We start from the raw sequence: 26,492 nt of genomic DNA, 5'->3' as shown, positions 1-26,492 counted from the left end.
AGATTTAATAAAACTTTTATGGGTCGTATATTTTCTTTCAAACAAATTCACACAACACAACCACAGTCAATCCCCCAATCAATAATATAATGCTTTAAATATTTTTATTCTTTGTACCATAAATATAACATTTCGTGCAATAAATAATAAACAATAAATAATTATTATAATAAAAATAAAAAATCCGTTCAACTTGTTATTGAATATCGTAAGTAAAAATAAATAAATAAATAATAAAATAAAAATGCTCATAAAACGAATTTGGCTAAAAATAACAACTATTCACTCCGAAATAGATTTCAATTTATAAAATAATAACATTAAATTTTTTTTTTTTTTTTATATTATGTTTAAGAATTTTAAGGGATTCTATCACTATTTAAATCAATTTAATAAGTGTATGTGATAGATGATAAAATTATGTCATGTGCGAGGGTCTAAAACTGTCCACACGGCAAGTTTCCAACGACCCATAAACGCCTTTATTTCTAAACGGAGTTTTACAACAAATTATAATACGAATAACCTTAACTGACGCCGGTAAACGATAAACGATCCGAATAAATGAGAAAAAAATCGTCCCGTTCGGCCTATGTCGCCGAGTGCCATTATCCCAGGGTTTCCCACTCGAGCACGTCGAGTCGACGGTGTAAAACACACCTGTCTGCAAAAAAAAAAAAAACTTTATTTATCTAAATATTATACTATAAGAATCTTGTTGCACCTGGTAAATGGTAAGCATAAATACTTCTATTTATCTATACATACAAGGATTTCTATTATTCACTCTATCTCAGTTCACTAAAAATGCATACTGCATATTTCCATATGCAAAACGTGTTTAGCTGCCGTTGATTAACTTATTGATATCGGTTTATAATATTATGACGTATTATAAATTTAATATAACTCATGGATTTGTATAAAAAGATTAATGTGTATATTGTATGGAAAATAAAATATTATATCTATTGCTAATTATATATCATATAAATTGAATTGTTTTAATTAATCACACAGAGAAATTGGATACATCCATACTCCTAAGAACTAATATTTCAAATTATATTACTTAATAATTTATGAACACGATATGTATAATATTTATGTAAATAGTATTATACCTAATTAATAGTTTATTTATAAACTTTATGTTTAGTATAAGTTTTGTAACTTTTATTTTGATAATATCTATACTTTTATAAGCTATATATAGACTGAACTTCAAATTTAAAACGTAATGAAACTAAGTGGTCTACTATTAGATATATAATTATTTATGATGTCACCTATATAATCAGTGAGAGAATCGATTGGACCGACCAGGTATATTCAACAGATGCTATACTATATACATATATAATATGGTGAGCACTTGCATTACCTGTGTTGTAACCGCACGACAAAAAGCAACGGAGTTTCCCAGACCATAATATTGTAAGTCGTAATTCCGTAAAATTTTAGGGTGGGGCTTTAATCTATTTTAAATAAAGGTTAAATTTAAGACAGACGAATAAACATTTACAAAACCTACACGTCTCTTATCCGACTTTAAATATTTGTATTCATTTTATTGTAAACATTACTTATTTGTTATCAATATAAAATACTGTTGTAAGATCTCTTTTTATAAACTGTGTGTTTAAAACAAAAGTTTAAACATATATTGTACCATTTCACGGTCGAATAAAATGAAATATGGTTTAAATCGTTATCTACTTATTAATATATAAAAATATAAACAAAATATTTTTTATTATAATATTGAAAAAGGGACCTCAATAGAAATCAAGACGGTTTAGTTATTATAAAATTGAATAGCATAAAAATTGTTTAAAAAAAATCGTAATAGAATACATTACCAATCACCACGTCGCGTAAAATAGTTTTCGCGCGTTTCACGAGTAGATAAATAAAATTCAGTATTCAATAACTTATTTTGATATCTGATAAAAATCAATTATCGAAAATAAAATAAAAATATTTAAGTTCTTATTTCCCGTGCAATATACATGGTTTAAAAGTCATAAATTACCATGTAAGCATTTAACGAAAATTAAGATGTTGGAAAATTATTTAAAATGTATTCGGCCAGAAGATGACTTAAAAGCTATAACCAGTAATTAACTTGTGTATTACTGATATTATAATACGATACAACGGAAGTGACTATCGTTAAATTGGTATGAAATTAACGACAGTAATTCTTTGGTTATTTTTCTCGAAACCGTTCAAGACAAATTACGACATTAAGGATCCAATTGGACGCGACTATCATTAATTGTACCTCATTTGTTCCGTTACACAAGCAACTAGCCACTTTACTCGAAAAATGTATAAATGATCGCCGTGCAAAACGATGAGATCACTTTGTGCGAAAAGTCAAGGACAATGTCTTAAAATTAACCAGGGTTAAGGAATGTACGTTGTATGTTGTAATATGTAATGCACAAACAGTTAGGCCGTTTTCAGGAATAACGATCGCCTGAGATCGGTTTACTTATATATGTAGTTCACGACCGGTGATAATGAGATATCTATGTGGTTTGTTAATTGTTACAATTTATATTTGCAATGTCGTCTTTTTAAAATTAATGGAATATGAATTTATAAAGACAAATTTAAGGCTTCATAATTATTACTGTTTGGTTATTACACGAATCAAGTATATCAAGTATATTTGGTCTAGAGATATCTATACCAAATATGTATGTGATTTTAGTAATTATTGATAATTTAAGTTTTATAACTGTATATTATATTATTTAACTATATGATTTTGTACATAATATTAAATTGTATATAAATACAGAAAAAATATGAATTTACTAATATTAATATTTTAGTTATGTGCGAGAAAAATCTATTATGATTGTTTAATTGTGTGTTAACTATGTATATGCATCATATGGTCCTATTCTCTTCTCAAAGAATAAATAAGAATAATAAATCTAAAATCTAGAAAACTAAAGTAATTCGAAAGCATTTCATGTCTAAAGTATCTTAAAAAGAGCGATAATATTTTAATTATTTTTATCATTAAAAAGTGCTAATATAAATATAACAAATACTTAATGAAGAATTAATGTATATTAATTATTGATTAGTTCGATCTATACAGTATTCGTTTTTGCGGAATTACAAAAAAAAACGACTATTACTTCAAAAACTAGCATTTCGTAAATATTCCTGGATTCCCGCTATTTTTTTTTTTTTAGTTTTTCTCATTACTGCAGTTATGAAGAAAAAGTTCGAGGTATTTTCTAATTTTAATACCGAAATTTAAATAAAATCCAATTTTCTGCCAGAAATTACCATAAAAGTTGAAGAATGAAGCAAATTTCTTGATCTAAAACCTCAAAACACGACACAAATAAACTGTAAAATACATTGTTGTAATACTATATATCGAAAATATAAACGCACATCGAAAACACGCAGTTTCTAACGCAATAATTAGGTACACATAAGTTTTTTGTTTAAGTTATGGAAATCAGATATTCATTTTTAAGGGTCAATGTACGAATATTGTTTTTTATTTAATTACCTACAAGTACCTAATATGTATTTAGTTTTAACAACACAATAGCGTACCGAAATTCGCAACAATCATATTGTATTACCACGGTTGGTCGGTTGAGTGACGATTACTGCACGACACGTCCTCATTAGAATGCGCTTTACTAAAAAAAATAATTATTCGGTATAGGAAATTACGGCAAAATTTTGCTATTTCTTACTATAATGTTATTTAGCAGTTCTGAGTATTGCTTTTTTAATACAAAATTACATTGGTACATAAAACATGAGAGATTTTAAATCTTTAATTTTTATTTTACAGTTTCTTAAGTTTTTTTTTTAAAAATAAGGAGTATATTTTTAGTCATTTTGAATACATTTAAATTTATTTGTTTTATTAATTTTAAGTTCAAACCATGTACAATATAATATTACTATATTAGTATTTAAAATTTCATCTTTTAAGATTTTAATTAACAATCAAAATGTTTGTAAAAAATGCAATTACAAATTTTAAACGATTTATTTTAATTATAAATACAAAATTATGAGCCGATAATAAAATAATAATTTTAAAAATGTAAAGTACTTTAAAACATAATAATTTAGTTTCATCCATTGTTTTTACATCTTAAGTCATTTTCTATCAGCATTTTCTCATTTTAAATGCATTTAATATAGAAACATTATTGTTAAGATTTTATTAATTTTTTTTAGATTTTATATACATTATTTACCTAGCCATACATGGTTATATTATTAAATCATATAAATATATGAAACATATTTGTTTGACAATTCGGTCGTGGGTAGCAGCAGAATCATGGGGACTGCAGGCCACGTCACCCGGACACACTCATGCGTATGATGCTGTTATTATTGTACACAGCGATGATGGTGCAACGTCAAAAACCGTAGGTATCCAAAGAACTAACGGAGGTGGAATATGTATACTGAAATTCAACCGACGCAAAAATAAAAAAATTATAACACTAATAATACACATTAATGTATTTCTCTCTCTCTTATTCTCCATGGGCACGACGGCCACGACGATCCAACGCTCAAATCGAAAAAAAAATAACGATGTTAAATCCAATATACACGTTAATGATATAACTTACATTTATACACGGTAATTATTCCATAAGTACCAAGTATTACAAGAAGTTTAACATTTTTTTTCGTGACGTTTAAATACATACTTATATATTATCATTTTTCTATAAATTTTCTGAGATTATTTTTTGATTCTCAACGAAGGAAAAAAAATTAAGTGTAATAATTAACCACTGCAGTGATACTATATACTTATTACGAAATAGTCACGCATACTTCGTCTTTAATATCGTTTGGACTTCAATATATTATTTTACTCTCGTCCATCGCTACACCTCATTAGTCGTATTATTATATATTTTATCAACATTCGACAGCCTCTGCCGACCGTTGAGAACAATGGAGAGCTTATTTCAAATCGACGGTCGACGCGTTGGTAAGAGGTCATCATAAACGATAACAAACGGACGACCGTATTAATCATCGCCGAATTGTTTAAGTCTGATTAAGTCGTAGCCATAACACGCCCGGTCACCCGGCTACAGCGCACAAGTGTTTTAGGTCGCAATCGTATATATATATATATTATATGCCTAATAGGGCGAAGTTTCGATAGTTCGAGTCGAGTAAAAGGAAAATCGTGACGATCGTTTTATATTTCATTCCATTGTGTAGCTTTACATTAAAAAGGTTTTTAAAGCCGATATTTTGGCGATCAATACCTTATATTAAAAAAAGTGTCACTACTCCTAAACCGTAAAGTATATAAATGGATTGAATACTGCTGTAGTAGTTGTTTTACGTTTATTATAACCGTTGTATAAACGAGAATATCATAGGAATATTGTGGTGGGCGTGTCATATTAATAATATAGCTCATCATCAGCGGATTCCTGTGCATGGACCGCGCGGGACGTGACTCGTTGCCCCTTGGGTTTTTTAACTCCATAATATTATGGTATTTGTTAGTTTAATTCATCGTGTTTTATTCTCTCTCAGAGAGATTTGTCTATGAAGAGCGACTACTTTTTTTTTTTTTTTTTATTACAATTCATATAGTATTTTAGTCTTTCACGCACTGCACTACCGGTGATGCACTGCATAGGTGGATCGTACAATATATCAATACGTACAACAGCCATGCCCAAAATATGCCGTCATGTCATTAACGCCGTAACGTAAAAATATAAAGAGTCATTTTTTTTTCAAACGTTTCAAAGTATCTATTAATTACTAAAACACATCTCCGCGCGAAAAAAAAAGTATATTTGAGTAATGATCCTAAAACCATTATTATTATTTATTGAAATTTACTGAGCATACTCCACAAACACTTTTCAAAACTATTTTTTTGTTTGTTTTATAACAGTACCTTTCCAGCTGTCCCGCCACCTCAAACCTGTATACTCGTGTATTAATATATTCATCATCTGGCGCAAGACGCTGTTCTGGAAACGTTATAATATTATGATCGTGACCGTGTGGAATGGTTGCCGCCGCGCCGCAGTGAATGGAATAATAAAAATAATTTAAAAAAAATATATATACAAAAAATAGTAAAATAATAAGTCACTGAGAGAACCGCCGCCGCGCGCCGATCGCCCAGTCATCGCTAAGACGGACACTGGCATCAATAACGCGACCGACTGCCCACGCCGCATCTATTGTGCAACGCGCAGACGATCTTGGTGTTGTGGAGGCCGCTTTTGCCCACACACGGCACACACGCACACACACATATTGAATAAATATATATTATATCGTACCGATTACCAAAAACGTACGAGAAGTAGACAGAAACGGTGGAAAAAATCTTCCTTAGTCATTCCCGGTCATTTATAACCGTTTACCGTGTTCCGTGTGGGGCTGGGAGAAAAGAATAATGAAATGAAAACCGTTTCATTAATATTGTTGTACTTAAAACGTGTCGTGTGCCCAACACTCAAACCCACGCCCTACTATAAAGCTCACTTTGGTCGTCCGGAAGGAGGTTAGTCTGCCTTGATCTCGGTTATTTAATACCACAAGTATACGAACAAAGTATGCATCAATAAACTCGTAATATTATACTTTATATATATACAATATAATACATGTTATATATATATATATATATATATATACAAAAAAAAGATGTAATATTTAAGTATCAAAATAAATCATTACAGAGATAAATAAACGTCCTAAACGACTTTTTTTTTTATTTATTAAATTTAAAATGTGTCAGCATATTACATGCAATTACAAGTCTCGGGGTCTATACACAATAAGATATTAAGTATTTTTATTAATAGTTGAAATTTAAATTTGATCTTGGTTTTTTGTTTTATAGTTCTCAGGTTGTAGAACCGTGCTCCAATCAGAGGTTTTGAGATTTGTGAGGACATTTTTTAATTAGATTTTTATTCAATCTTAGAGGATTTTTATTTTATTAATATTTTGGTTGAAGAGGCTGCTGTCCATTCACGATTGTCTAAATAACTAACTCTATAAAAATAGGTATGTTATTTTTATATATGCGTAAAAGTGAGTGAAAAATTACATTTCGTTACCCGATTGATTATTTCTGAAATTGGTAAAAACAACACAAACCGTATTGTCTTCATGTCCAACTACTAAACTACAACTTACACGACCCGAATGCTATTATAAATTAAAAAGTATTTACGCGTTGCTGGACTAGTTTACAAAGTTGAGAGTTGTGTGCGTTGTGTTTATACCCTATTGTGTTGTCCTAGGTGTATTAAATATATTATATTATACATATATATTATCTTTATACGAATTATGTTCATTTTGTTTATGTTTACTTTGATATTTTACTATTGCCTATTCAGTAAAGAAATGTATATATTTTTTTTAATTTAATGAAAAAAATATTATCATAAATGCAGTGTACTTGACTTTACAATTGTATATATATATGTTATTTATTAAATAATAAGTAAAACATTTGAACTAGGCATATTTATAATTTTTTCTTTCTGTTATATCAAAAAAACTATCCTATAATTATTTATTCACTTTAATTACATGCTTTTTCAATAGTTTTACATGCGTGTTTAACGATTGTTTGGAATTTATAATTGCTAATATAATATGCAGTATAGTATAAACGATGCCAAACTATAAAATAACGATAAATATATTATGTAGAAAATGTGCCATTGTTATTTTTTGTTGCTATACATACCTACCGGCGACCACACTAATTTATGTACGATATATCGTATATTATAGTTCAGTAAATAATTGTTGTCTAATAATCTATACTAATTTAATATTAATAATATCAAAAAGTGTTCTTAACGGGATGTTAATGGATGTGAATTTGATTGGGTTTTAAAATTTACGTCGCAAAAAAACGTAGGTACCTATACATTAAATTTTCTGAACTTAATAAGTTATAGAGTGAACAACATAACACGATACAACTCGTAGTATACGGAACGCTCCTATTAATATACGTATTCATCGCCGACGGTTTGTAAAAAAAACTCAATAGTACAATCTACTTTATATATACTGCGCTTTGTAATACAGTGACACGAATTCGTGCGGATTACCGTATATGATTTCAATGGGTATTTCCGGTCGAACGACTTTTGCGCACTGGACAGAGAGTTTTGGCAGCGCGCACGTGCACAGCAAAAAGTGCTGCCAAACGGCACTGCTATTCATGATGGTTATAATATTGAATTCCCTAGATGTACCTTTCCATTGGCCACCAGAGTTCTCTGCAAATGTTTTCACTTCCTTTGTCCACTCCGAGATTTTCAAATCAATTTTCCAGATCGTTTGTATGAGCGGGCCCAACATTACACACATAGGTACATGATGTATGCATATTATAAAGCCCGAGATTATTATTATTATTATTTTTTTTTATTTCAAACGTAAGACACGCGCTATTTTCTTGCCGGTCACTTTTTGTGTTTTATTAATGTTGCGTCATTTTTTTAAAAGTATTAGAACCCTTTGTCACTGATGTTATGTACATTCTTCTACATGGTCCAGTTTTGTGTGATTCATATTTTCATAATAATTCAATTCTGCTCCGTAATATAATGTATCGAGAAAAAAAAACCTAAAAATCACTTTTATGAAAAACAATTAACATTTTCATATTTTTTTTAAAAATATTTAATTTTATGAAAATTACATTTAGTTGAAAATACATTGATTTTTTCGTGAATAACACTGTTCAAATTTAACAGTGACACTTATTGTCCCGACATCATAACAAGTACGAATTTCAGCATCATACTATATTTTGATAATATAATAATATTTTGATTTGACATTTAATTTTTTTAGCTCCGTTATAATTTATTCATGTCGGAACCGTTTAAATAATACGTAATACGTATAACATTAAAATGTAAGTTTGATTTTCTATTAATAATGCGCACATTACTTGATTAATAATAAATAATAATAATTTTGTTAAAGTTTACCTCGCTAATCGCTTATGCGCTCATCGTTCACGTATCAACTAATTACTTTATTATGTAAGTTAAAGTTAAACGAAGTTACAACACCATACATTTTAATTATAATTAGGAAGAGAATTGATATAACACTATTATACCTCTTTGTTTTGTTTAAGTAAAAACATATTGTGCCAATTATATGTCAAATCATCCTCTTTCTCGAATAATGAAATTGGCCAATAAGGGACCATCTTTTTATTCTAGATATTTCCATTATGTTAACTTGAATTATTTTTTATTATCCATTGTGTAATTTTTATTTATAAGTCTTTCAGTGTACACGTTAATAATTATTTTTCCTTTTGTAGATAATTTTACTTTTTACACGGCTCTAATTTTAAGCGTTGTGTAATAGTCGAATGTATAAATCAGCCACGATAGGTCACGTATTAATATGTATATTAAATATTCTGTGGATAGAAAACGGACGTGATCCAAAAACGCTCACGCTCGTTCCTTTCACGAGAGATGAAAACAGAAAGCAGATCATGAATTAAACTTTCACGGTCGAAAAGTTTATATTTTTGTATATATTATACTATATTATCGTTTTTGTTTCATTTTATGAATAATGAAAACTTTTTAATGTACTACCTAGGAAAATCATATTGATGTAATAATATTTCATGTTGCAATGATCATTGTTGTAGTTCCTCCAAACAGTCCAAACACATATTTTCATTGCGTTTTTTCATATCATCATAGTACGCACCGCAAGTAAGTCGTTGGAGACTAGTTGAAAACATTTGTCGCAGTAATGGAAAAATATAAATACGAACTATGTCACATCACACTATATATTTTAATCGCGTAATGCGTTGTGCATTATGATAAATATCTTGGAAATTTTCCATGCGTAAAGTTTTTCGCATGTATGTATTAGATCAATAATTAATACAATTACATCGATAAAATATATGCAAATTGCCCTTGGGTAACACAAGAGTACAGAAATATAAACTATAATATATGTTTGTTTTTTAGAAATAATCTGTTTTAGACGTTTTATTATTATAAGTGCTATATCATATCATATGCAATAATCAAAAATATTAAATACAATGTACTTAAAGAATTGAATTTGCTATACTTTTAGAAATTATACACACTTGTATCATACATGTTTAAATCTTATAGACGTTTATCAGGTAAAACCGACGTAATGTACTTTTCACTATGACCTTATGTATGTAATGAAAAATAACTAATAATGTTCATGAAAACTCTATCTTGATCGATAATATGATATGACAACAAATCGAAATATATTTGGTAAACTATTGTAGTATCACTTTTTCGTATCCGGACAGCACTAACAATAACTAATGATCATTTCATAATAATCATTTTCAAGTATCATTTCTAATAATACGCAATGCCTAAGGAAAGAAGAAGCTCCACGTTTTGTAAGGAAAAAGGGATTTCAGAGAAAAAGGTCTCGCGGCCTTCTAACCACCTAATAAGAAATTCTCGAAAGCCATGTTACAGTTTCCGGGTATTCGTAGTACAACCTATAGACTTACCTATATATCTTACAATAATGACACGGTGTACTCATAATAATATGATATGACATATTATATTGTACACTATAGGAATAACGGGCGGCGGGGAATTGAGGTTGGCTGATAGTACACTACAATAGGATAACAGCATTGATTATACATTATATATAATATATATATATATATGTTACCTACTACCAAATTAAAGGATTAACGTTAATGACTAGGAAATAATGTTAACGCCCATTATTTTCATGTAATGATGCATTCAGCAATATTTCCTAGGTAATGACGGTATAATTCCGGCCTTTTTTCAGCCATAATTTTGATAAAAATGTTTATTGAATTAGAAACTGGACCGCGTACTACGTTGTAAAATTGATTTATCGAATCAATACCAACAATAACATACTTTTGAGCACTAGCTGTAATATTGTTACGTCGAAAACCGTACGGTATTAAGTAAAAGATATTGCCATTTATACGTTGGTAATTTTAGTTATACCATAAACTCACGATAATGGACAACTTATATTTCGTTGTACTAATAATATTCGTAAACACGCACGCATACTAGCACATTACATAACACAATACCTACCTATGTAATACGAGTAGTTACCAATTTTTCTAAGCACTGTAATTTTAAATTTCGTATCCAATTTAAATATTTTGTTAAACAAAATTATCAACAATGTATGCCGGCAGTATGATTTAATTTCCTAGTCATATATGACTAATATAATATTCTTACAAAAGTATTAACAAAATATTTGATTTTTAAAAGATCGTCTACATTGCCTGTTAATGACCAGGTTTTTTACGTACATTATAATCAATGATGATAATGGGTACTGCACACGTGACACGTAGGTCGTATAATAATATTCATAATAATAATAATGGTTTCGTCTTTGCTAACGCAGCTATGTATAGCCCAAAAATGATAATTATGATAATAATAAAAAAACCGTTTTCATGCAAATATATATATAAGTACATCGATACACGTCGGAGCAGAAAAACTACGTCGGTCTCCGTTGTCCAAGAGGTCCGGTTTCTGCTGTTGTAACTGTGCGCTCGGCGTGTGTTGCCCCGATGGTCCTCGCGAAGAGCACAAAAAGCAAACAGCGCGTGACCGCGAGTGCGCGAGTCTGTACACGACAACTGGTCACCGGCGCGTGTTATTCACCTCTCGTATACGGTATTTGTATTTTATAAAACGCGTATTTTTTTTTTTGTTTACGAACGCAGCGCCCGCGCGCGCGTGTGTGTACGTTATTTTTTACCATATCGTTTGCGCGGTATACGACGTGAAAATAAAAAAAATCAGTCCGCGTACTATCCGCAACAATAATAGCTTAGTACAGCATTATTATATTACAATAATTTATAGAAGTACAGTGCGCAGTGGTAGTGGTAGACGTTATAAACGGTCGGCGCGATATTATTATTAAAATGTACAACGCGCGTTAAGGGTGACGACGAAGAAAAGAAAAAAAAGAGACAAAAGGAGTAAAAAAACGAGATACAATTACTCGGTTTTGCGTCCACGCGCGTGATGACCTCCAATTGTGTTTTCAAATCGCAACAGTTTATTCTCTTTACGACAATCGTCTGCGCACATACCAATATTATAATATTATTATATATACACGCATTATGACGATGCGCAGATTTTCGGTCGCGCCGACGTGTCATTGTTGCGCCGGGCGGCACTTGGGACGATTTAAACATTTTTTAACTAAATAAAGAGAAAAACGTTGTTCTGTTCTAATAATATACTATATTTTGAATTTTCTTTACTGTAAATCTGAATTGAAAACGACCAATTTATAATTATATAATATACATTACATTGCAATACAGTATATATACATAAATATATTTACGGTTTCTTTTTGTTCGTTATCTATTCAAATTTATTTTTACGCGTTTGTCTTTTGTTATACCTAAACTCTTATAAAATACTACTTATTTTACTTTTATGCAAATGCGTACAGTGGGCACAATACGAATTAATTATAAAGACTATAAAAACGAAACGGCTACTAACAACTATATAGGTACCCTATCTGCCACTCCATAGATATAGGACATAGCCACATAGGTATACGTAATAATGACATGTATTCTGTATGATATCATTATATCCGATTTCTACGTAGGTAGGTAGGTACCGTCTTGAAATTAAAATTCCAAACATACTCGTTAAGAACGAAATAAACTTTATATAATACACGAGTGTACGTGTGTAGGTAGAGGATAGTCATTACGCGGTGTAGGTATATCTCTATATGATAAAGGAAAAAAACGAATAAAAAGAAAATTGAATACAGCGCATTTTGTATGCACACCACATAATATAAACACATAGGTATATAATATGAATATATAAATATCGTGTATATGTATTACGTATATATGTAAGTCCAGTTATACTATAGAGCAAACATATAGGTATATCCAGATATTGCATATGGTATATGATCCAGTTGAACCGACGATATGATTTTGCAAATATTTCCTGAGTTTACCTATAAGGTACATATATATATAAATACAGAGTGTGGTATACCTACACGCATCGTTGTGTATATTTAAGTTATGTATTGTAATAGTTAATAATATAACTAATTTCCGGTATAGCAACTTGTCTCGGATAGATTAATTTACTAATTCCATCTTCACGTGTATTAAGCATGTTTTTTGTACGTTTTTATTTTAAAAATATAACATAAAATATATCTTACTAAATGTGAATAAATAATTAGATTGTGTCGTTTTCCGTTATTCAACTTTTTTCCTGTCCTGACGACCAACACGTGCTACGGTGCTAAATAGCTATAGCTATACACGCAGTGCCCTGCAAGGTGCATTACAGCACCTATACCGCAGCACGTATTAATCATATTTGTCGCCGTAATACAGTAAAAAGTTGTACGTCCATTTTTTTAAATTATAATAGTTTTATGAGTTCAATGGGTAATTTTGAAAACCGATTTTATCATCCTTCCAAGTATTGCAAATTTAAAAGTACTATTTTCTAATTTATTTATTTTCAAATCAGGCACCTAATTGTAATTCACAAAATAATATAATTTTTTCTAAGAAAATAAGACGTTTATGTTTGTACGCTTATAATAATAATAATAACTACAAGATATAAACATGAAATGCATACATGTAACGTGTCCAGAATTTTTTTTTTTCGAAATCAATTTTGAAATGATTCTGTTGATAATTATTATAGTAGCAGGAATATTGTATTAAGTAACTGCCAAAGTGCCAAAACTATGTATTTACGAGTTTAGTAATTAAAAATAAAATAAAATACTTTTTTCTTTTAAAGCTATTTTTTACCACAATACAACGTAAACACTAAGTTATTTCCACGACGAGACAAAGGTAAACAGAAAGGCTCGTTTACTTTAATAAACCACTGTATAACTCAATGTTTTCTTTGTTTCAATCGAAGAAAAACGTTAAAAAAAATGTATACGTGCACATACTTGTATATATATAGTTTATAAATGTCTGCTGTAGTCAATATTTTAATTTTGACGAAGACCCTAATATATTGTTATTATTATTATTATTATTATAGAAAATTAAAAAAATATTTTCCAAACACGTAATATGAAAAAATGTCTAATATTTTTTCAACTCAATTTATGCTTTTAATTTGTCAATATGTAATGTATACACACGGTATTTTCAACGAAAATTGTTTTATAATACACGAGGGGACGTGCGCTGTATAAAATTAAGCTACATTTTAATACGAGGTTAATAGGAGGGTCGTATAGGATAGGTAAGCTATATACACAAAAGCTGGGAAACGCTGAATGTATGTACTAACGAAGCAATTACGGTCGTATATCAAAACCACGTAAAATATATCCAGATTGTGTTATACATATTTATTATACTATTCCATAGTATACAGCGGAGTACAGATTTCGTGGCTTACGTTCAAATATACTATTAATGACCAAGGTAGAATTAATTTGTAGTACAAAAATTATATCTGACGGGATGAAGTAAAATGTAAATCAAATTAATAGTAATGCTGAAAAAAATTTGAAAAACCGTCTGTTTTTGAGTTAAAAAAATAAATTCATCGCCCATTTGTTGGTAAAACAATATTTTAATGTACACAAAAGTAATTAAACTATGTATTATTCGAGTAGTCTATGTACTACTCTATAGACTGTAACTAGAAGTTAACAGTTCACTGTAAATTATAAAATTATAATAAACACAATTTTCAACAACTATTATTGTTGAACGCAATAAGAAAATAACACATTAATTCTAAGAAGTATAAATGGCTGGTGTAAATTCATTACACATCATTAAAACCATAACACACATCCTAAAAAATAAAACAAAAATATGACATTATTTAAGGTTTTTCTGTATAATAATGTATTATAATTGTTAGTAGGTACACATTATTAATTAATTTGTATACGTTTTTTCCATACGCGACACGCTAAGTAATCGATAATCGAGTTAGGTTAGGTAAGGTAATATCGTTATCACTACGACTCGAGTTAAAAAGAAACGATCATTAAAGCGTAATTATTATTTAACAAAGACAAAGTTGTGTTGTTGTCAAAGACTACGCTCGAGTTTCATATTATAATAGATCACAACTCACAATAGCAGGTAGATAGCACGGACTGTGTTTAAAACAAAATGGGTAAATTTTCTCCTGTTATAGAGGTACCTATTATAAGTTATATTTGATATGAAGGCAGTACAATATCATGGACTACATGTATAAGTTATAGAATATAGATTATAACATTTGAATAATGTATACCAACATATTACAGAGAGACATTGCTAAATATTTTTTGTGATAATTCTGTGATTCTGTGTAATAATGTGAGATTTTGTTGTTATTGTGATATTCCAAAAATCGATATTTCATTAAATGTACCTACTAGAAAAAACATATTATTTTTAATTGAGTGAAATTAGTCATGCCTGAAAAACAACTCGTTAATTTTACGCTATACCGTGATAAAAGCTTAGTGTTGTAAAAACGTGCTTGCGCCCAGCATATTGTGAGGCTCAAGTATCAAATTGACACTATAAACATACATATTATCTGTATGTTTATAGTGTCAATGATACCTATGTATTCCACTCTAATAAGCGAGTGAACATAATTTTCATCCTGCGACCGTTTCATCGTTGTTTTGTACTTATTAAACACGTGTTTACACGACGTGATCTCGACTTTTGGTGAAGACGAAAAGAAAAATAACGAACGCGACAGACGTAGACTATATGTATCGAACTATTCGAACTTCTGTAAAAGTAGAAGAGGTCAATCAGAGTCTCTCACAAACGAAACGTTATGAACAAGCTAAGGAACTGACTACGTTCCCCAACCAACCAGATTTTTCCACGTACGAACACAACGTTGTATTTTTCGTGACATTATTTAGAAATAGATAAATTTATTTTTTTATTTTTAGAAGGGTGATCGTTGGAAGCTGTGCATTTTTCCGCTCGGTGATTTAAAAGACTTTCCTGCGTCTCCGGCCTGTCAGCGTGTCTGAAATACACCGAAGCAATTACGCACTTGACGCGAAAATCCTCGTCGCAGAAGTGATACTTTGGGTGCGGTTGATGGGAGGAGGCGAATGAAAATCTGTGCGGGCCCGTGCGTCCGACGACGGGTGCAGCCGACCGTCATCGTTAGCGTGAGTCATCGTGGGCGGCGGTGGTGTCGGGGCGCTGCGTACGAATACGAGAGCGGACGTTTTGGGGCCAAGGCCGAGCCGTAGTATGTACGAGTATGGATGAAAAAAATAAAAATCGTTTATTGTCATTGTCACGGCGAAACGAAACAAAAATAATAATAATACGAGTGTTTTGACGATCGGGAGGAAAAAAACACGAAAAAAAAATATGATAAAATAAATAAGTACATAATGAGTGCAAACCTTAGCAGCAATATAATAAACCAATATACCTAATACACGGTGAACGGCATGAACCAGTTTTTGAATCGATGGCGAATTCAGAATTTATAGTGGCGATTATTATTTGGGCAACGAAAAAAACCGTCAACTCGCACCCAATGACAAATAAAACGACTAACAAAACACGCTGTATCTATACAATTAGAAATAACACTGAGTCAGAAAAAAAAACGTAAAATTTCACTTATCAAACTTCGAATTTTGTTATATTATTATTTATATTTAATTTTAATAGCATGGCTGAATTACGAACATTCGAGGATTATAAAATATTGCGTGGTTTCAGAATAGAACGGTTAATATATAAACGATGCGTGTTTTTGTCACTAAAAGTGTAGTAACATTTATTTTTCTGAAAAAATACATTACAGAGTAATTGTATTTATATCAAAATAAAACATTTTTTTTTTAAACGTTATAAAAATAAAACCCCGTGCGATGATGCGGATGTCATGTAGGCGACAGTATTATACTTTGGATAGTGTGTGTATTTAAAGGGCGGTGAAACTGTCACACGATTTCCATTTAAAGGGGTCGAATTACGCTGCCTCTCATCCGTATCATTGAATAGAGTTATCTGACTTTTGGAATGTATAATATATATATACTTGACGTACTCACGCCTATCGATTATATCGATGGTTACATGAGACAAATTCATGGTTATCAAGTCACAAACATTTCTATCTCATAATCTATTTTATTTGTAATCTGTAGTAGCCTATACACAATTTATACATGCACATCACACTAAATAAAATGGTTTATACATTACAATAAACTAAACTATATAGAACTTAACTGTCTACGTATATACTTCAGACTATTATTGTTCTAAATTTAAAAAATGTTTTTTATTTCAAATATTAAAATCTTAGGCTTTGATATCTATTTAATAATCAAAAGGCCAAATTTTAATTACTTTATTTATTATTAAACTTATTAATTTAATTATGAATGACTAATAAAGAATTGTATTGTGTTTCAAATGGTATAGTTGGATTAAAAACGAAGCAGAGTTAAAAAAATAAAGTAACTTATTCTTGCCAAGCATATTGTTCTAGTTTAAAATACATAAATTATTCACGTTTCATCAAATATAATTATATTAAAAAAAAAAAAAATATATTTAATTTTTGAATATTTATTTTATCAAATTATGTCTAATAATAATACAGACTTTATAAATTAACTCGTAAAATTAACCAAATTATACGAATCGTGCACATTTAAGTATACATCGTTATTTAAATTGCTTCCGTATATAAAAAAAATAATAATAATAATAATAACAATAATGACTAAAAATAATCATGAAAAACTTTTTAAATCATTAAAAAGTAATTTATTTTGATATTTAGAATTACCAAAAAATAGTTTTGAAGATTAATTTGCTTTATTATAACTTTATGATGGCAAACGCCATTTAATTATTGGTCCACATAAAAAAAATGTTAGTACAATTTGAAATGAACAGCTAGGTTTACATTTTCTGTAGTTATAATAATTTTGAAGTTTAAATTTGGCCAATGTATTATTCTTTATATTAAAAGTGTTGAAACTTGATAAATTTTTCTTCATTTGATAAAAAAAGCTTGTCCAGCCTTGTCGCATAGATACACGCCTAGATAAATTGAGCTTGAAGGTTAAACTACAATGTTATGCCAATGGTATAACAAGTTGACGGTAAGTAGTACCTGTTTATTATACTGCACGTTTGTGAGGAAATTAAAAAAAAAAAAAAAACAAAAACAAATAAGTAGGCGCATTTTATTATACTTTTTGCTGTGTCGAAATTCAATTACATACATCTTAGATAAAGAATATGTAGGTAGGTATACAACTGAAGAAAAACTCTAAAAAAATCAAGAACACTATTATTATTGTGAGTCTACTGTTTAACAATTTGAATTTTCGTACAAATTAATAATTTTGTGTCTACCAACAGTCATGTTGGGTGAGAACCAACATTTTTTTTTTTTACCGTAAAAAACTATTTATGGTCAACTAAACGGTTATAATGTCTATATATAGTATAAAATATTCTACATAAACACCTATAATGATACTAGTGGCGATGAGTGATGACGTACGATATTTATAGCTCAACAAAACAAGGTAAACAGAAAAATAACAATATAATAAAATTATGACTTAAAAAAAAAAATACAATTGGTTATTACAAATTATCTGCTACCAGCGATATTTATTCAACAAACGAGTAGGTACATGTCCACGATTACGATTTGCCAGTTAGTACTAGGATGACACAAATACATTTTGTATTTATTTATGTGGTGGAATTATGTGTATATTTTTATAAACATACATTAACATTTAAAGTAAATTTAATTCAAATATATTTGATAATTATAATTTAGAGCGAACCTTATAAATATTTACTACGTTACATTAATAATAGCAATCAGCGGTTCTTAAAAATATTATTAATATCAGAATATTGTTAAAATAATGTACGTATAGTTTTTCACACGATTTTATCGCTATAATACGTAATATAATGATAAAAAAAACACAATCATTTTACAAACGAGATTTATTTCTTGTAACCATTGTAAGCTTTAAGACTACATAATATTCCTTTTATCGGCGTTAGCAAACACTAAGAACAAGGGTGGGACTAATCTGACAGCTGGGGGGGATTATCCGACTATAAACCAGAAAAGACTAGTATTCACAAACCTCCTTCATAAATATAAATCCTAAGGGTCCTTAATATTTAAGTCTTTGGTAAATGATATTCTCTAGCTGTTCTATTTACATTTAATTATTGTCCGACACATATTGTCGGAAACAAACATTAATTTCAAATCATCGACGACATATTAAGCTTGTAATATGCATACGTAAATATTATTATTTATAATACTATAAATATCACTTAATTATTCACGGATTACTGATTTTAAATTGATATATTTAGAAAATTGGATTAGCCAATGTTATTCTAACATAAAATTATGAAATTTCACCAACTAACATTTATTATATAACGGGTAATTCTGTTAAAAAAAATGTTTAAATGTTATTATGACAAATATCTAAAGAAGTTCATAACATATAATTAAATACATAACGAATAACTCATTTTTATTTTTATTTTTTATTTTTTATTTTTTCTCTCTTAAAAATATTGTATGATATTTATATATACTTAAATATATATTTTTTTTTCATTTTCCTATAAGTATGATTGTTGTTATTATTATTATAACAAATAACCCATGATGATATATGTATAAAAAAAACATTACGCAACTGCAGTATCCGATAAAATAGGGTTTGTTTTTGTTATTATTCAAAAATGAATAATACAGACTTGAACTTTTCATTGAATATTTATACAAGTTTTTCTAAAAATGATATGACTTTCAACTACTAGTAAATATAAAAAAAATTCCAATAGTAATATAAATAAATTTTAAAATTCTTTTTCGTGGTATCTATTCAATGAGTAATAATTGAATTCAAATTTAACGCATCTTTTACAGTGGCCACTCAATGATGAGTCACATTTGAACCTGCAGCTATGTAACAGAGTTACAGCCTCGATTTTTAAATTTTATTTTCAAAATATGTCGAATAACTATAGTGAAAACTAACGAATAATCTCTCGTAATTTAAATTTATAAACGTATTAATTAATCAAATTAGCTTATGATTTTCGAGGAAGTTCCTTATGATATTTAATGGGTTAAACTTTTCGATAACATAAATATTTAGCATTTTACGAAAAAAACAACAAGTTTTTATTATACTTCTTTATAGATCTAAGAAATCGATCTCGTGGCTAAAAATCAGTTAAGAACATTAATATAATTTATTTTTCATAGCTTTTCCATTATTTATTTGTCAGTTTGTCACATTTTAAAAAATTTAAAAATAATAAATGAGTACTAATTAGATAAAATCGATAGGTTAACCAATTAAAACATTTGAAGAATCCATCTAACAGAAAAACAATAACAGAAACATTAATTTAAAATGGTGCCCGGAGATAGACGCGTTCACGCTCAGGCCTGACAGCTATTAACGTTCCAAGACTCTAAATATGATGTTTTCTGAGTTCAATTTGTCATTGTCGGTCATTGTTTCGGAGGGCACGTGTCGTCTAGGAAAATATTGTTGTCGTTATTTAATAAAAGACGACATTCGTGTGATGAACTTTATGGTACGATATTCCAACATGCCGTACATTTCCACGATACTTTAATACTCGTGATACGCAATAATATTATGATGACAATCGGGTGACGTTAATTTGACGTTAGACTGTTACAGAGTATTTGACAGAGATGATTTATCGTTTAAATGGAAAGCCGAAGATAATTGATAAAACAGTCACTGTTTTTAAATAACCAATAATTAAAAAGGAATGTATAAAAATAAAATGATTTTGAAAATAAAATAAATGAAAATTCAATATTTTATACTTAACCCATTATTATATTTAAATTTGTTCGTGATTTTTTATTAAGTACAACGAAAACGTGAACAATTCATAAATATATCTGTCAAAAGCACGATCTAAATCAATTTTTCTACCACAAGCAGAGTAAACCTAAAGTTTATTTTTTATAAAAGAAAAATGTCGAGACATAACAAGTTAAAAACATATAAATATCGTAAAATCAATATTACACTTGATTTCGTTAAGAATCTAAAAAAATCAGAATTGAAACAATAGCCTCATAACATAAAAATGATAAATAAATGTTAACCTTCTATACTTATAAATTAACTTGTACATAAACTAGACTTCTTAAAATAAATGGATTATAACATTCTCATCATTTTACAAAAATGTGTAACTCATCTTCTTTCATAAATTATAAAATAAACAATCCATCATATATTAAAATTAATAATATTCTTATTGAACTATATAATAATTAATTATCATTTGTCAACATGTCAGTATTACATATGAAGAAGGTAGAAATATAATTATAATTATCATTATACGCTAATGCTATAGACATTATTTTTGTCATAAAATAACAATGATTTTAATTATAAAGATACATAAATTTTGTTTATTACATATTTTCAGTCATGTTAATTTCTTCTAAACAAAATTCATCTATAAATTACAATTTATATAGGTACATATACTTATACAATTTATACGAATAAGAAGGAAAAATAATTATTATATTATTTGCATCGTATAATAATGGTTAATTTAAGGTAGACATATAATTCGTCAATTTATGTTTCGATTAAATAAAATAAATTATTATATTATAATAATGATCAATAATTTTTTCTTACTATTTGTACAAAAAATATTTTATAAAAATAAAATGTTTTGATTAACAGAAGACTTATAATATAACGTATGTTTTTTGTATTAGGTATAATAAATTTGTTGTAGATACATTGTACAACAAAAACAAACGTTTGAATATAATTTTTGACTCGTTGGCCAAAATAATAAATAATAACTGTTAAAGTTCGATTTATTTTTCGTCGCGTGTACTCAAAATTTGTTAAGATTGTGGTACATAATTCATACTACTATTTTTGTAAATACCTACGTATTTTTAATAACGAATATTTTTAGATACTAGAAGTTATTAAACTACAGAATTTCGATAAATTCAGTGTAAAATATATTTTAATGTTAAAAATTCTTACCAGGCTTACCAGTCGAGGGAAAAGTTGGCTATTCCCCACTCGTTAAAAGTCGTAAAACATAAAAGAAAGAAAGAAAGAAAAATCGAGTTGTGTCAGAATCTCTCGAGGGGCTGAAAGCGGTAATCGAGAACAAGGGGGGGGGGGCACTGCTACAAACGGCTACGGACGTTTATAATATATATTTTATATTATAGCCCCTCCTCCACAAGTGACGATCAGGCATTTCCGTGGACTTATGACACCGATTCGATCGCCGCCGCCCGCTCGTCGTAAAACCCCTGCGTACCTTCTGAATACATGTTACACAGAGATAATTTCGAAAAAGGGGCGTTTTATTAAATTGTTTTTAAGAAAACATCCTTATCGTGCCGAAAAATGTGCCTACCCTACTTGTTTAGACCTGGCAAGCTAAAAAGTCGATCAAAAGCGTGTGTAAATAAATGAACAACAAGCGTGTGAATGGACTTACTGGTTGTTCCTCGTGGCTGGTCGGCTAGTGGTTGTTGCGATCGCCTCTATCAGCAGCGCATAGCCGTCCGGGACGCGATAGACGTAGACAAGTGTAGGTATCCGTGTAAATCAAACGATGAACTGCGGGGAAAAAACAGACGCGACTTCGGTTGGTGGGAGACACGCGTTGTGGATAGATGTATGATGAATGATACGGCTAAACGAGCGTGCGACGTCTTCGGGAGACCGTTTCGTGCTGCGGTTGTGCTACGACCACGGTTCGTCTGCTAGTAGTTTCACCGTTTCAGTGTTTTCGGGAGGTAGGTAGGTGGATGTGACGGTAGTAGTGGCGATAATGGAGGAGGTGGCGGCTCGGCAGTAGTGATCGAAGCGGTACAGCTGGAGGGGACGATCTCGATCCAAACCAGTTCCGTTTCGTCTACACACACGCGCGTGTGTACGAGAGAGTGTATGATAGGTACATGCACTGGTAAATGAGTGGTATATCGTCTGTATATAGGTACATAACATTATTTTGTACCTATACACTCGCGCATACACGATTAATAACAACACACATAAAAATATTTATGGTTGAATAAAATAAGCACCTATGTACCTATGACGAAGTTGTCCTCGGACACGTATTAGTTCACTGTTAAATAATAATAATATAATAAGGATGCATAGTATATATCATGTACTTAATATTAGGTTCCACGTTACCAATAACATAAAATGCATAATACTAGTAAATGTAAACGTATTCTTGCTTATTTTTCATTTATTTATTTTCTTGATAGCCAATAACTCAAACATCAGTGGTCAAAGTGAGAAAAACATCGTATGTGCTTCTATAATATTATGGTACACTAACAATATTACCCAAAATCATAGTCTATCTGTTGAACAACTTTCTAAGATATCTATCATACAAATTCTACTATAAAAGCACTCCATATTCTGGATACGATATTACTTGTAATCTCTTTAAAATTATGCTCCTAAATAAATTTATCATAAACGGTAAATTTCTTTTATATAAAATAATTATACAATTGATTGCCCAAAAATGTGTAATAAACCTAAAACCATTCAAACTCCAAAAATATGTCAATGTTTTATCTTCGCCTATTTCCTCAAAATATATGCTTTACACGTCTGCATACATGCTCATATTGACAGAGAACTCAATTAAAGATTTAGATTTATATAATATTGCTCTTGTCAATTACCCAGGTTATCTTATTCAAATTTTCTCTCTATCTCATACTATATTTATTAAATTATACATGTGTATAGGACTAGTTGAATATATTGTACCTATTTTATATATTTTTAAGTTCACATATGTATTCAAATTAACCTGTTATTTTTATTTAAAAAGCTCGTACTTTTCATACATATGTACAATATACGTACATATATTGCCATTTTGTTTTATTGTAATTGGAATTATTGCCGTAAATAAAGAATTATTATTATTAGGTATTATACGGATATTAAAAAACTCTAAGCATCCTGAACATAATTTTTTTTACATATTATCATATTTGAATCATAATACCCTTTTGATTGTTTTAATATATCTAACTGTACTTTGAAAGAAATAAAGCATTTACAGCTTGTATTATTTTTACAATAACTTATTATCAGTAAGTAAAATCGGTAATATACTAATTACCATATTAGTAATATTTTATATTAAATGATGGAAAATCAAAGGATAACTTTCTTGACTCCTCAAAAAAATATCGTATTATATAATTTTAATGTTTTACCAAAAGTCAAAAATATTCACTGATAATTATTAGTACTATCTTACAAATATCATAATATACACCGCTGACTGAATGCCATCAGTCAGTCATCACCAGGGCACGAAAGTTCTAGCAAATGCATATTTTTCTTGGTTCGTCCTAGAACATCCAAAGTAAGATACAAATATGTTTCATTCTTCTCTGATGTCATACACAAAATTTTATTTTGCTATTTTTTGCATATTTATGGTTTATAGTGCTATTTTTGGGTATATTTTCACATAAATACATATTATAGGAGCTAATTTGCTAATTTGCAGTTATAAATGCTGTGTATGGTATTATTTTTAAAAACTAAATTACCTACCAAACAGCCGCCTACAAGTATGTGAAGAAAAACAAATTGTTTTATTTTAAGATAGTAAGTATCTGAAAAAACGGCCATAGACCGTCGTTATCGTAGATTAAATCGGACAATTTCGTTCGTTTCCAATTAATTGTTTATATTACAATTATACAATAAAGTACATAATATTATAGATTGTATACCTCCTAAAAATATTTTTGTTTATTTATTAATTTAATATTAATTATTAATAATAATTAAAATATTCAAATATAGTAGTTAAACTACTAATCAACTGTAATTAAATAAATTACTCTAATAGTTTGTTTAAAATAACATTTAAAAACCGCTTGCCAAGTTAGAGATCGGCATGTCAACTTTCTTGATTTTAAATTCTTAGAAATTTATAAATTATATGCAATATGTATGTATAATGTATTTTATTTTCATTTTCATTTTGTGAGATAGATCTCTGAAACCGAAGAGCAGATTTTGTTGTTTGGGGTCTTGTTATATTCACATAGGCTAGGAGAAGTTCAGTGAAGATTTTCAAAGTAAGGCTCTGAACTATTTTTTTAATTGTGAAAAATTAAATAATTTTTGTTAAACATTTTTAATCTCACATTTTGTATTTACTTGATAATCTTTTTTTAATGAGCTATCAACCAACTTTTTAGCTATAATAGTTTTGGAGAAAAGTTAAAAAATAGACATTTTGGAATTGTTCACACCGACGTTTTTTTGGATTCAAATCGTTATACCGTTTGGATGTGATATCGGATCTCTCTCATTAACATTTTATGTTAAAGCTACCCTAATTATCCACCTACTCATTACAACTGAGTTATAATATAGTAATCTAAATTGAAAATCTTAAATGTCTATATATAGCTCAAAAAGATAAAATAATATTTTAAGCAAAGACGGTCTGTCAAAATATATTACTAAGCCTCTATAACTAAGTTATTAGTTTTTTGATATTGCTATAAAAGTAATTAAATTTAATATAAATATTCATCCTCGCCTAGGTGCCTTCATTGAAAGGTCTCTTTATTCAAGTATATATTAAAGCTACTAAATACTTACAACACATAAGTGTATACTTATTGTAAAAGCATTTATTTAATATTTTATAAAAATACTTTTAATAGATTGTGTAATAAACAATAATGTTAATATATATATATATAAATATTATGAATGTATTTTTTTTTTTTTAATAGCGAAAAACTTGCTTTTATAATATATTAAATACGATATTATTAATATTTAGTTATAATAACATAGTACTTATTTATTTTTATAATTCATTATCGTTTTTGATTTGTTTTATTATTTTAATTAGATGTCATTAAAAAAAATATTTTTATGGTAATTTTTAAAGTTTATGGTTTATTAAATTACAATATATATTTTTAATCCGTAATGGAATATTATTTTATAATATTCAATATATAAAAAATAAAATTGTAATTAGTTATAGGTAGCTATTACATTTTACACAATTAAAATCAAATATAATTAATTATTACCTATCAAATTTATAATATTTTGTGTTCATGTATAGATATCTCTAAATGATAAAGTTTTTTTTTAATGATATAATATGAATATCTTAAGTTATATTTTAAGGAATTTTGTATAGGCAACCACTATTGGCATCGATTGCTGTTGCAAACCTCTAACATTTAAGT

At 28.8% G+C, this 26,492-nt stretch overlaps 1 protein-coding gene across 2 annotated transcripts in view; it reads right to left on the bottom strand.

Annotated features, from left to right (window-relative positions):
* LOC113559440 (CD109 antigen-like) overlaps window positions 1-22,995 on the bottom strand; it is a 90,684-nt gene extending 67,689 nt beyond the window's left edge. For both annotated transcript variants that reach the window (XM_026965269.1, XM_026965270.1), the window contains exon 1: window positions 22,712-22,995. The gene's annotated coding sequence lies outside the window, so the exon portion shown is untranslated. The remainder of the gene's footprint in view (window positions 1-22,711) is intronic.
* Window positions 22,996-26,492: the final 3,497 nt, after the last annotated feature.

This window comes from Rhopalosiphum maidis, chromosome 3 (genome assembly GCF_003676215.2).
Source record: "Rhopalosiphum maidis isolate BTI-1 chromosome 3, ASM367621v3, whole genome shotgun sequence".
In the NCBI taxonomy this organism is placed as follows: Eukaryota; Metazoa; Arthropoda; class Insecta; order Hemiptera; family Aphididae; genus Rhopalosiphum; species Rhopalosiphum maidis.
Note: the sequence above shows the minus strand (reverse complement) of the source record. Positions and strands in the feature narration are given on the sequence as shown.